Source organism: Hemitrygon akajei, unplaced genomic scaffold (genome assembly GCF_048418815.1).
Source record: "Hemitrygon akajei unplaced genomic scaffold, sHemAka1.3 Scf000056, whole genome shotgun sequence".
NCBI classification, from domain to species: domain Eukaryota; kingdom Metazoa; phylum Chordata; class Chondrichthyes; order Myliobatiformes; family Dasyatidae; genus Hemitrygon; species Hemitrygon akajei.
Window position 1 is genome coordinate 5,294,476 of NW_027331942.1, and position 12,322 is coordinate 5,306,797.

A 12,322-nucleotide genomic window follows, 5' to 3' on the forward strand; every position below is an offset into this window, starting at 1 on the left:
CGTTCCAGTGAGACAGGGAGGTTATGGTCGGGTACAGGTTCAGGGCATATTTGCGTGGAGTTCTGCGTTGGTACGTTCCAGTGAGACAAGGATCTTATGGGCGGGTAAACGTTCAGGGCATATTTGTGTGGTGTTCTGCAATGGTACATTCCAGTGAGACAGGGAGGATATGGGCGGGTACACTTTCAGGGCATATTTGAGTGGAGTTCGGCATTGGTGCGTTCCAGTGAGACGGGGAAGTTATGGAGGGGTACAGGTTCAGGGCATATTTGTGTGGAGTTCTGCATTGGTACGTTCCAGTGAGACAGGGAGGTTATGGAGGGTACAGGTTCAGGGCATATTTGTTTAGAGTTCTGCATTGGTACGTTCCAGTGAGACAGGGAGGTTATGGAGGGGTACAGGTTCAAGGCAAATTTGTGTGGAGTTCTGCATTGGTGCGTTCCAGTGAGACAAGGAGGATATGGGCGGGTACACGTTCAGGGCATATTTGTGTGGAATTCTGCATTGGTACGTTCCAGTGAGACAGGGAGGTTATGGTCGGGTACAGGTTCAGGGCATATTTGTGTGGAGTTCTGCATTGGTACGTTCCAGTGAGACAGGGAGGTTATGGAGGGTACAGGTTCAGGGCATATTTGTGTGGAATTCTGCGTTGGTACGTTCCAGTGAGACAAGGAGCTTATGGGCGGGTACACGTTCAGGGCATATTTGTGTGGTGTTCTGCAATGGTACGTTCCAGTGAGACAGTGAGGTTATGGAGGGTACAGGTTCAGGGCATATTTGTGTGGAGTTCTGCAGTGGTACGTTCCAGTGAGACAGGGAGGTTATGGTCGGGTACAGGTTCAGGGCTTATTTGTGTGTTGTTCTGCATTGGTACATTCCAGTGAGACAGGGAGGTTACGGAGGATACAGGTTCAGGGCATATTTGTGTGGAGTTCTGCATTGGTACGTTCCAGTGAGACAGGGAGGTTATGGAGGGGTACAGGTTCAGGGCAAATTTGTGTGGAGTTCTGCATTGGTGCATTCCAGTGAGAGAAGGAGGTTATGGGCGGGTACACTTTCAGGGCATATTTGTGTGGTGTTCTGCAATGGTACGTTCCAGTGAGACAGAAGGTTATGGAGGGGTACAGGTTCAGGGGATATTTGAGTGGAGTTCGGCATTGGTGCGTTCCAGTGAGACAGGGAAGTTATGGAGGGGTACAGGTTCAGGGCATATTTGTGTGGAGTTCTGCATTGGTACGTTCCAGTGAGACAGGGAGGTTATGGAGGGTACAGGTTCAGGGCATATTTGTGTGGAGTTCTGCATTGGGACTTTCCTGTGAGACAGGGAGGTTATGGAGGGTACAGGTTCAGGGTATATTTGTGTGGAGTTCTGTGTTGGTATGTTCCAGTGAGACAAGGATCTTATGGGCGGGTAAACGTTCAGGGCATATTTGTGTGGAGTTCTGCAGTGGTAGGTTCCAGTGAGACAGGGAGGTTATGGTCGGGTACAGGTTCAGGGCATATTTGTGTGGAGTTCTGCAGTGGTACGTTCCAGTGAGACAGGGAGGTTATGGTCGGGTACAGGTTCAGGGCATATTTGTGCGTTGTTCTGCTTTGGTACGTTCCAGTGAGACAGGGAGGTTATGGAGGGTACAGGTTCAGGGCATATTTGTGTGGAGTTCTGAGTTGGTACGTTCCAGTGAGACAAGGATCTTATGGGCGGGTAAACGTTCAGGGCATATTTGTGTGGTGTTCTGCAATGGTACGTTCCAGTGAGACTGGGAGGATATGGGCGGGTACACTTTCAGGGCATATTTGAGTGGAGTTCGGCATTGGTGCGTTCCAGTGAGACAGGGAAGTTAAGGAGGGGTACAGGTTCAGGGCATATTTGTGTGGAGTTCTGCATTGGTACGTTCCAGTGAGACAGAAGGTTATGGAGGGGTACAGGTTCAGGGGATATTTGAGTGGAGTTCGGCATTGGTGCGTTCCAGTGAGACAGGGAAGTTATGGAGGGGTACAGGTTCAGGGCATATTTGTGTGGAGTTCTGCATTGGTACGTTCCAGTGAGACAGGGAGGATATGGGCGGGTACACGTTCAGGGCATATTTGTGTGGAATTCTGCATTGGTACGTTCCAGTGAGACAGGGAGGTTATGGTCGGGCACAGGTTCAGGGCATATTTGTGTGGAGTTCTGCATTGGTACGTTCCAGTGAGACAGGGAGGTTATGGAGGGTACAGGTTCAGGGCATATTTGTGTGGAATTCTGCGTTGGTACGTTCCAGTGAGACAAGGAGCTTATGGGCGGGTACACGTTCAGGGCATATTTGTGTGGTGTTCTGCAATGGTACGTTCCAGTGAGACTGGAGGTTATGGAGGGGTACAGGTTCAGGGCATATTTGAGTGTTGTTCTGCATTTGTACGTTCCAGAAGTCAGGGAGGTTATGGAGGTTACAGGTTCAGGGCATATTTGTGTGGAGTTCTGCATTGGTACGTTCCAGTGAGACAGGGAGGTTATGGAAGGGTACAGGTTCAGGGCAAATTTGTGTTGAGTTCTGCATTGGTACGTTCCAGTGAGACAGTGAGGTTATGGAGGGTACAGGTTCAGGGCATATTTGTGTGGAGTTCTGCAGTGGTACGTTCCAGTGAGACAGGGAGGTTATGGTCGGGTACAGGTTCAGGGCTTATTTGTGTGTTGTTCTGCATTGGTACATTCCAGTGAGACAGGGAGGTTACGGAGGATACAGGTTCAGGGCATATTTGTGTGGAGTTCTGCATTGGTACGTTCCAGTGAGACAGGGAGGTTATGGAGGGGTACAGGTTCAGGGCAAATTTGTGTGGAGTTCTGCATTGGTGCATTCCAGTGAGAGAAGGAGGTTATGGGCGGGTACACTTTCAGGGCATATTTGTGTGGTGTTCTGCAATGGTACGTTCCAGTGAGACAGAAGGTTATGGAGGGGTACAGGTTCAGGGGATATTTGAGTGGAGTTCGGCATTGGTGCGTTCCAGTGAGACAGGGAAGTTATGGAGGGGTACAGGTTCAGGGCATATTTGTGTGGAGTTCTGCATTGGTACGTTCCAGTGAGACAGGGAGGTTATGGAGGGTTACAGGTTCAGGGCATATTTGTGTGGAGTTCTGCAATGGTACGTTCCAGTGAGACAGGGAGGCTATGGTCGGGTACAGGTTCAGGGCATATTTGTGTGGAGTTCTGCATTGGTACTTTCCTGTGAGACAGGGAAGTTATGGAGGGGTACAGGTTCAGGGCATATTTGTGTGGAGTTCTGCATTGGTACGTTCCAGTGAGACAGGGAGGTTATGGAGGGTACAGGTTCAGGGCATATTTGTGTGGAGTTCTGCATTGGGACTTTCCTGTGAGACAGGGAGGTTATGGAGGGTACAGGTTCAGGGTATATTTGTGTGGAGTTCTGTGTTGGTATGTTCCAGTGAGACAAGGATCTTATGGGCGGGTAAACGTTCAGGGCATATTTGTGTGGAGTTCTGCAGTGGTAGGTTCCAGTGAGACAGGGAGGTTATGGTCGGGTACAGGTTCAGGGCATATTTGTGTGGAGTTCTGCAGTGGTACGTTCCAGTGAGACAGGGAGGTTATGGTCGGGTACAGGTTCAGGGCATATTTGTGCGTTGTTCTGCTTTGGTACGTTCCAGTGAGACAGGGAGGTTATGGAGGGTACAGGTTCAGGGCATATTTGTGTGGAGTTCTGAGTTGGTACGTTCCAGTGAGACAAGGATCTTATGGGCGGGTAAACGTTCAGGGCATATTTGTGTGGTGTTCTGCAATGGTACGTTCCAGTGAGACTGGGAGGATATGGGCGGGTACACTTTCAGGGCATATTTGAGTGGAGTTCGGCATTGGTGCGTTCCAGTGAGACAGGGAAGTTAAGGAGGGGTACAGGTTCAGGGCATATTTGTGTGGAGTTCTGCATTGGTACGTTCCAGTGAGACAGAAGGTTATGGAGGGGTACAGGTTCAGGGGATATTTGAGTGGAGTTCGGCATTGGTGCGTTCCAGTGAGACAGGGAAGTTATGGAGGGGTACAGGTTCAGGGCATATTTGTGTGGAGTTCTGCATTGGTACGTTCCAGTGAGACAGGGAGGTTATGGAGGGGTACAGGTTCAGGGCATATTTGTGTGTAGTTCTGCATTAGTAAGTTCCAGTGAGACAGGGAGGTTATGGAGGGTACAGGTTCAGGGCAAATTTGTGTGGAGTTCTGCATTGGTGTGTTCCAGTGAGACAAGGAGGTTATGGGCGGGTACACGTTCAGGGCATATTTGTGTGGAGTTCTGCATTGGTAGGTTCCAGTGAGACAGGGAGGTTATGGAGGGGTACAGGTTCAGGGCATATTTGTGTGTAGTTCTGCATTAGTACGTTCCAGTGAGACAGGGAGGTTATGGAGGGTACAGGTTCAGGGCAAATTTGTGTGGAGTTCTGCATTGGTGTGTTCCAGTGAGACAAGGAGGTTATGGGCGGGTACACGTTCAGGGCATATTTGTGTGGAATTCTGCATTGGTATGTTCCAGTGAGACAGGGAGGTTATGGAGGGTACCGGTTCAGGGCATATTTTTGTGGAGTTCTGCATTGGTACGTTGCAGTGAGACAGGGAGGTTATGGAGGGTTACAGGTTCAGGGCATATTAGTGTGGAGTTCTGCATTGGTACGTTCCAGTGAGGCAGGGAGGTTATGGAGGTGTACATGTTCAGGGCATATTTGTGTGGAGTTCTGCAATGGTACGTTCCAGTGAGACAGGGAGGTTATGGTCGGGTACAGGTTCAGGGCATATTTGTGTGGAGTTCTGCATTGGTACTTTCCAGTGAGACAGGGAAGTTATGGAGGGGTACAGGTTCAGGGCATATTTGTGTGGAGTTCTGCATTGGTACGTTCTAGTGAGACAGGGAGGTTATGGAGGGGTAAAGGTTCAGGGCATATTTGTGTGTAGTTCTGCATTGGTACGTTCCAGTGAGACAGGGAGGTTATGGAGGGTACAGGTTCAGGGCAAATTTGTGTGGAGTTCTGCATTGGTGTGTTCCAGTGAGACAAGGAGGTTATGGGCGGGTACACGTTCAGGGCATATTTGTGTGGAATTCTGCATTGGTATGTTCCAGTGAGACAGGGAGGTTATGGAGGGTACTGGTTCAGGGCATATTTGTGTGGAGTTCTGCATTGGTACGTTGCAGTGAGACAGGGAGGTTATGGAGGGTTACAGGTTCAGGGCATATTGGTGTGATGTTCTGCATTGGTACGTTCCAGTGAGACAGGGAGGTTATGGAGGTGTACATGTTCAGGGCATATTTGTGTGGAGTTCTGCATTGGTACTTTCCAGTGAGACAGGGAAGTTATGGAGGGGTACAGGTTCAGGGCATATTTGTGTGGAGTTCTGCATTGGTACGTTCTAGTGAGACAGGGAGGTTATGGAGGGGTACAGGTTCAGGGCATATTTGTGTGTAGTTCTGCATTGGTACGTTCCAGTGAGACAGGGAGGTTATGGAGGGTACAGGTTCAGGGCATATTTGTGTGGAGTTCTGCAGTGGTACGTTCCAGTGAGACAGGGAGGTTATGGTCGGGTACAGGTTCAGGGCATATTTGTGCGTAGTTCTGCATAGGTACGTTCCAGTGAGACAGGGAGGTTATGGAGGGTACAGGTTCAGGGCATATTTCTGTGGAGTTCTGTGTTGGTATGTTCCAGTGAGACAAGGATCTTATGGGCAGGTAAACGTTCAGGGCATATTTGTGTGGAGTTCTGCAGTGGTACGTTCCAGTGAGACAGGGAGGTTATGGTCGGGTACAGGTTCAGGACATATTTGTGTGGAGTTCTGCATTGGGACTTTCCTGTGAGACAGGAAAGTTATGGAAGTGTACAGGTTCAGGGCATATTTGTGTGGAGTTCTGCATTGGTACGTTCCAGTGAGACAGGGAGGTTATGGAGGGTACAGGTTCAGGGCATATTTGTTTAGAGTTCTGCATTGGTACGTTCCAGTGAGACAGGGAGGTTATGGAGGGGTACAGGTTCAGGGCAAATTTGTGTGGAGTTCTGCATTGGTGCGTTCCAGTGAGACAAGGAGGATATGGGCGGGAACACGTTCAGGGCATATTTGTGTGGAATTCTGCATTGGTACGTTCCAGTGAGACAGGGAGGTTATGGAGGGTACAGGTTCAGGGCATATATGTGTGGAGTTCTGCAGTGGTACGTTCCAGTGAGGCAGGGAGGTTATAGTCGGGTACAGGTTCAGGGCATATTTGTGTGGAGTTCTGCGTTGGTACGTTCCAGTGAGACAAGGATCTTATGGGCGGGTAAACGTTCAGGGCATATTTGTGTGGTGTTCTGCAATGGTACATTCCAGTGAGACTGGGAGGATATGGGCGGGTACACTTTCAGGGCATATTTGAGTGGAGTTCGGCATTGGTGCGTTCCAGTGAGATGGGGAAGTTATGGAGGGGTACAGGTTCAGGGCATATTTGTGTGGAGTTCTGCATTGGTACGTTCCAGTGAGACAGGGAGGTTATGGAGGGTACAGGTTCAGGGCATATTTGTTTAGAGTTCTGCATTGGTACGTTCCAGTGAGACAGGGAGGTTATGGAGGGGTACAGGTTCAAGGCAAATTTGTGTGGAGTTCTGCATTGGTGCGTTCCAGTGAGACAAGGAGGATATGGAGGTTACAGGTTCAGGGCATATTTGTGTGGAGTTCTGCATTGGTACGTTCCAGTGAGACAGGGAGGTTATGGAAGGGTACAGGTTCAGGGCAAATTTGTGTTGAGTTCTGCATTGGTACGTTCCAGTGAGACAGGGAGGTTATGGAGGGTACAGGTTCAGGGCATATTTGTGTGGAGTTCTGCAGTGGTACGTTCCAGTGAGACAGGGAGGTTATGGTCGGGTACAGGTTCAGGGCTTATTTGTGTGTTGTTCTGCATTGGTACATTCCAGTGAGACAGGGAGGTTACGGAGGATACAGGTTCAGGGCATATTTGTGTGGAGTTCTGCATTGGTACGTTCCAGTGAGACAGGGAGGTTATGGAGGGGTACAGGTTCAGGGCAAATTTGTGTGGAGTTCTGCATTGGTGCATTCCAGTGAGAGAAGGAGGTTATGGGCGGGTACACTTTCAGGGCATATTTGTGTGTTGTTCTGCAAAGGTACGTTCCAGTGAGACAGAAGGTTATGGAGGGGTACAGGTTCAGGGGATATTTGAGTGGAGTTCGGCATTGGTGCGTTCCAGTGAGACAGGGAAGTTATGGAGGGGTACAGGTTCAGGGCATATTTGTGTGGAGTTCTGCATTGGTACGTTCCAGTGAGACAGGGAGGTTATGGAGGGTTACAGGTTCAGGGCATATTTGTGTGGAGTTCTGCATTGGTACGTTCCAGTGAGACAGGGAGGTTATGGAGGTGTACATGTTCAGGGCATATTTGTGTGGAGTTCTGCAATGGTACGTTCCAGTGAGACAGGGAGGCTATGGTCGGGTACAGGTTCAGGGCATATTTGTGTGGAGTTCTGCATTGGTACTTTCCAGTGAGACAGGGAAGTTATGGAGGGGTACAGGTTCAGGGCATATTTGTGTGGAGTTCTGCATTGGTACGTTCCAGTGAGACAGGGAGGTTATGGAGGGTACAGGTTCAGGGCATATTTGTGTGTAGTTCTGCATTGGTACGTTCCAGTGAGACAGGGAGGTTATGGAGGGTACAGGTTCAGGGCATATTTGTGTGGAGTTCTGCATTGGGACTTTCCTGTGAGACAGGGAGGTTATGGTCGGGTACAGGTTCAGGGCATATTTGTGCGTAGTTCTGCATTGGTACTTTCCAGTGAGACAGGGAGGTTATGGAGGGTACAGGTCCAGGGTATATTTGTGTGGAGTTCTGTGTTGGTATGTTCCAGTGAGACAAGGATCTTATGGGCGGGTAAACGTTCAGGGCATATTTGTGTGGTGTTCTGCAATGGTACGTTCCAGTGAGACTGGGAGGATATGGGCGGGTACACTTTCAGGGCATATTTGAGTGGAGTTCGGCATTGGTGCGTTCCAGTGAGACAGGGAAGTTAAGGAGGGGTACAGGTTCAGGGCATATTTGTGTGGAGTTCTGCATTGGTACGTTCCAGTGAGACAGAAGGTTATGGAGGGGTACAGGTTCAGGGGATATTTGAGTGGAGTTCGGCATTGGTGCGTTCCAGTGAGACAGGGAAGTTATGGAGGGGTACAGGTTCAGGGCATATTTGTGTGGAGTTCTGCATTGGTACGTTCCAGTGAGACAGGGAGGATATGGGCGGGTACACGTTCAGGGCATATTTGTGTGGAATTCTGCATTGGTACGTTCCAGTGAGACAGGGAGGTTATGGTCGGGTACAGGTTCAGGGCATATTTGTGTGGAGTTCTGCATTGGTACGTTCCAGTGAGACAGGGAGGTTATGGAGGGTACAGGTTCAGGGCATATTTGTGTGGAATTCTGCGTTGGTACGTTCCAGTGAGACAAGGAGCTTATGGGCGGGTACACGTTCAGGGCATATTTGTGTGGTGTTCTGCAATGGTACGTTCCAGTGAGACTGGAGGTTATGGAGGGGTACAGGTTCAGGGCATATTTGAGTGTTGTTCTGCATTTGTACGTTCCAGAAGTCAGGGAGGTTATGGAGGTTACAGGTTCAGGGCATATTTGTGTGGAGTTCTGCATTGGTACGTTCCAGTGAGACAGGGAGGTTATGGATGGGTACAGGTTCAGGGCAAATTTGTGTTGAGTTCTGCATTGGTACGTTCCAGTGAGACAGTGAGGTTATGGAGGGTACAGGTTCAGGGCATATTTGTGTGGAGTTCTGCAGTGGTACGTTCCAGTGAGACAGGGAGCTTATGGTCGGGTACAGGTTCAGGGCTTATTTGTGTGTTGTTCTGCATTGGTACATTCCAGTGAGACAGGGAGGTTACGGAGGATACAGGTTCAGGGCATATTTGTGTGGAGTTCTGCATTGGTACGTTCCAGTGAGACAGGGAGGTTATGGAGGGGTACAGGTTCAGGGCAAATTTGTGTGGAGTTCTGCATTGGTGCATTCCAGTGAGAGAAGGAGGTTATGGGCGGGTACACTTTCAGGGCATATTTGTGTGGTGTTCTGCAATGGTACGTTCCAGTGAGACAGAAGGTTATGGAGGGGTACAGGTTCAGGGGATATTTGAGTGGAGTTCGGCATTGGTGCGTTCCAGTGAGACAGGGAAGTTATGGAGGGGTACAGGTTCAGGGCATATTTGTGTGGAGTTCTGCATTGGTACGTTCCAGTGAGACAGGGAGGTTATGGAGGGTTACAGGTTCAGGGCATATTTGTGTGGAGTTCTGCAATGGTACGTTCCAGTGAGACAGGGAGGCTATGGTCGGGTACAGGTTCAGGGCATATTTGTGTGGAGTTCTGCATTGGTACTTTCCTGTGAGACAGGGAAGTTATGGAGGGGTACAGGTTCAGGGCATATTTGTGTGGAGTTCTGCATTGGTACGTTCCAGTGAGACAGGGAGGTTATGGAGGGTACAGGTTCAGGGCATATTTGTGTGGAGTTCTGCATTGGGACTTTCCTGTGAGACAGGGAGGTTATGGAGGGTACAGGTTCAGGGTATATTTGTGTGGAGTTCTGTGTTGGTATGTTCCAGTGAGACAAGGATCTTATGGGCGGGTAAACGTTCAGGGCATATTTGTGTGGAGTTCTGCAGTGGTAGGTTCCAGTGAGACAGGGAGGTTATGGTCGGGTACAGGTTCAGGGCATATTTGTGTGGAGTTCTGCAGTGGTACGTTCCAGTGAGACAGGGAGGTTATGGTCGGGTACAGGTTCAGGGCATATTTGTGCGTTGTTCTGCTTTGGTACGTTCCAGTGAGACAGGGAGGTTATGGAGGGTACAGGTTCAGGGCATATTTGTGTGGAGTTCTGAGTTGGTACGTTCCAGTGAGACAAGGATCTTATGGGCGGGTAAACGTTCAGGGCATATTTGTGTGGTGTTCTGCAATGGTACGTTCCAGTGAGACTGGGAGGATATGGGCGGGTACACTTTCAGGGCATATTTGAGTGGAGTTCGGCATTGGTGCGTTCCAGTGAGACAGGGAAGTTAAGGAGGGGTACAGGTTCAGGGCATATTTGTGTGGAGTTCTGCATTGGTACGTTCCAGTGAGACAGAAGTTTATGGAGGGGTACAGGTTCAGGGGATATTTGAGTGGAGTTCGGCATTGGTGCGTTCCAGTGAGACAGGGAAGTTATGGAGGGGTACAGGTTCAGGGCATATTTGTGTGGAGTTCTGCATTGGTACGTTCCAGTGAGACAGGGAGGTTATGGAGGGGTACAGGTTCAGGGCATATTTGTGTGTAGTTCTGCATTAGTAAGTTCCAGTGAGACAGGGAGGTTATGGAGGGTACAGGTTCAGGGCAAATTTGTGTGGAGTTCTGCATTGGTGTGTTCCAGTGAGACAAGGAGGTTATGGGCGGGTACACGTTCAGGGCATATTTGTGTGGAGTTCTGCATTGGTAGGTTCCAGTGAGACAGGGAGGTTATGGAGGGGTACAGGTTCAGGGCATATTTGTGTGTAGTTCTGCATTAGTACGTTCCAGTGAGACAGGGAGGTTATGGAGGGTACAGGTTCAGGGCAAATTTGTGTGGAGTTCTGCATTGGTGTGTTCCAGTGAGACAAGGAGGTTATGGGCGGGTACACGTTCAGGGCATATTTGTGTGGAATTCTGCATTGGTATGTTCCAGTGAGACAGGGAGGTTATGGAGGGTACCGGTTCAGGGCATATTTTTGTGGAGTTCTGCATTGGTACGTTGCAGTGAGACAGGGAGGTTATGGAGGGTTACAGGTTCAGGGCATATTAGTGTGGAGTTCTGCATTGGTACGTTCCAGTGAGGCAGGGAGGTTATGGAGGTGTACATGTTCAGGGCATATTTGTGTGGAGTTCTGCAATGGTACGTTCCAGTGAGACAGGGAGGTTATGGTCGGGTACAGGTTCAGGGCATATTTGTGTGGAGTTCTGCATTGGTACTTTCCAGTGAGACAGGGAAGTTATGGAGGGGTACAGGTTCAGGGCATATTTGTGTGGAGTTCTGCATTGGTACGTTCTAGTGAGACAGGGAGGTTATGGAGGGGTAAAGGTTCAGGGCATATTTGTGTGTAGTTCTGCATTGGTACGTTCCAGTGAGACAGGGAGGTTATGGAGGGTACAGGTTCAGGGCAAATTTGTGTGGAGTTCTGCATTGGTGTGTTCCAGTGAGACAAGGAGGTTATGGGCGGGTACACGTTCAGGGCATATTTGTGTGGAATTCTGCATTGGTATGTTCCAGTGAGACAGGGAGGTTATGGAGGGTACTGGTTCAGGGCATATTTGTGTGGAGTTCTGCATTGGTACGTTGCAGTGAGACAGGGAGGTTATGGAGGGTTACAGGTTCAGGGCATATTGGTGTGATGTTCTGCATTGGTACGTTCCAGTGAGACAGGGAGGTTATGGAGGTGTACATGTTCAGGGCATATTTGTGTGGAGTTCTGCATTGGTACTTTCCAGTGAGACAGGGAAGTTATGGAGGGGTACAGGTTCAGGGCATATTTGTGTGGAGTTCTGCATTGGTACGTTCTAGTGAGACAGGGAGGTTATGGAGGGGTACAGGTTCAGGGCATATTTGTGTGTAGTTCTGCATTGGTACGTTCCAGTGAGACAGGGAGGTTATGGAGGGTACAGGTTCAGGGCATATTTGTGTGGAGTTCTGCAGTGGTACGTTCCAGTGAGACAGGGAGGTTATGGTCGGGTACAGGTTCAGGGCATATTTGTGCGTAGTTCTGCATAGGTACGTTCCAGTGAGACAGGGAGGTTATGGAGGGTACAGGTTCAGGGCATATTTCTGTGGAGTTCTGTGTTGGTATGTTCCAGTGAGACAAGGATCTTATGGGCAGGTAAACGTTCAGGGCATATTTGTGTGGAGTTCTGCAGTGGTACGTTCCAGTGAGACAGGGAGGTTATGGTCGGGTACAGGTTCAGGACATATTTGTGTGGAGTTCTGCATTGGGACTTTCCTGTGAGACAGGAAAGTTATGGAAGTGTACAGGTTCAGGGCATATTTGTGTGGAGTTCTGCATTGGTACGTTCCAGTGAGACAGGGAGGTTATGGAGGGTACAGGTTCAGGGCATATTTGTTTAGAGTTCTGCATTGGTACGTTCCAGTGAGACAGGGAGGTTATGGAGGGGTACAGGTTCAGGGCAAATTTGTGTGGAGTTCTGCATTGGTGCGTTCCAGTGAGACAAGGAGGATATGGGCGGGAACACGTTCAGGGCATATTTGTGTGGAATTCTGCATTGGTACGTTCCAGTGAGACAGGGAGGTTATGGAGGGTACAGGTTCAG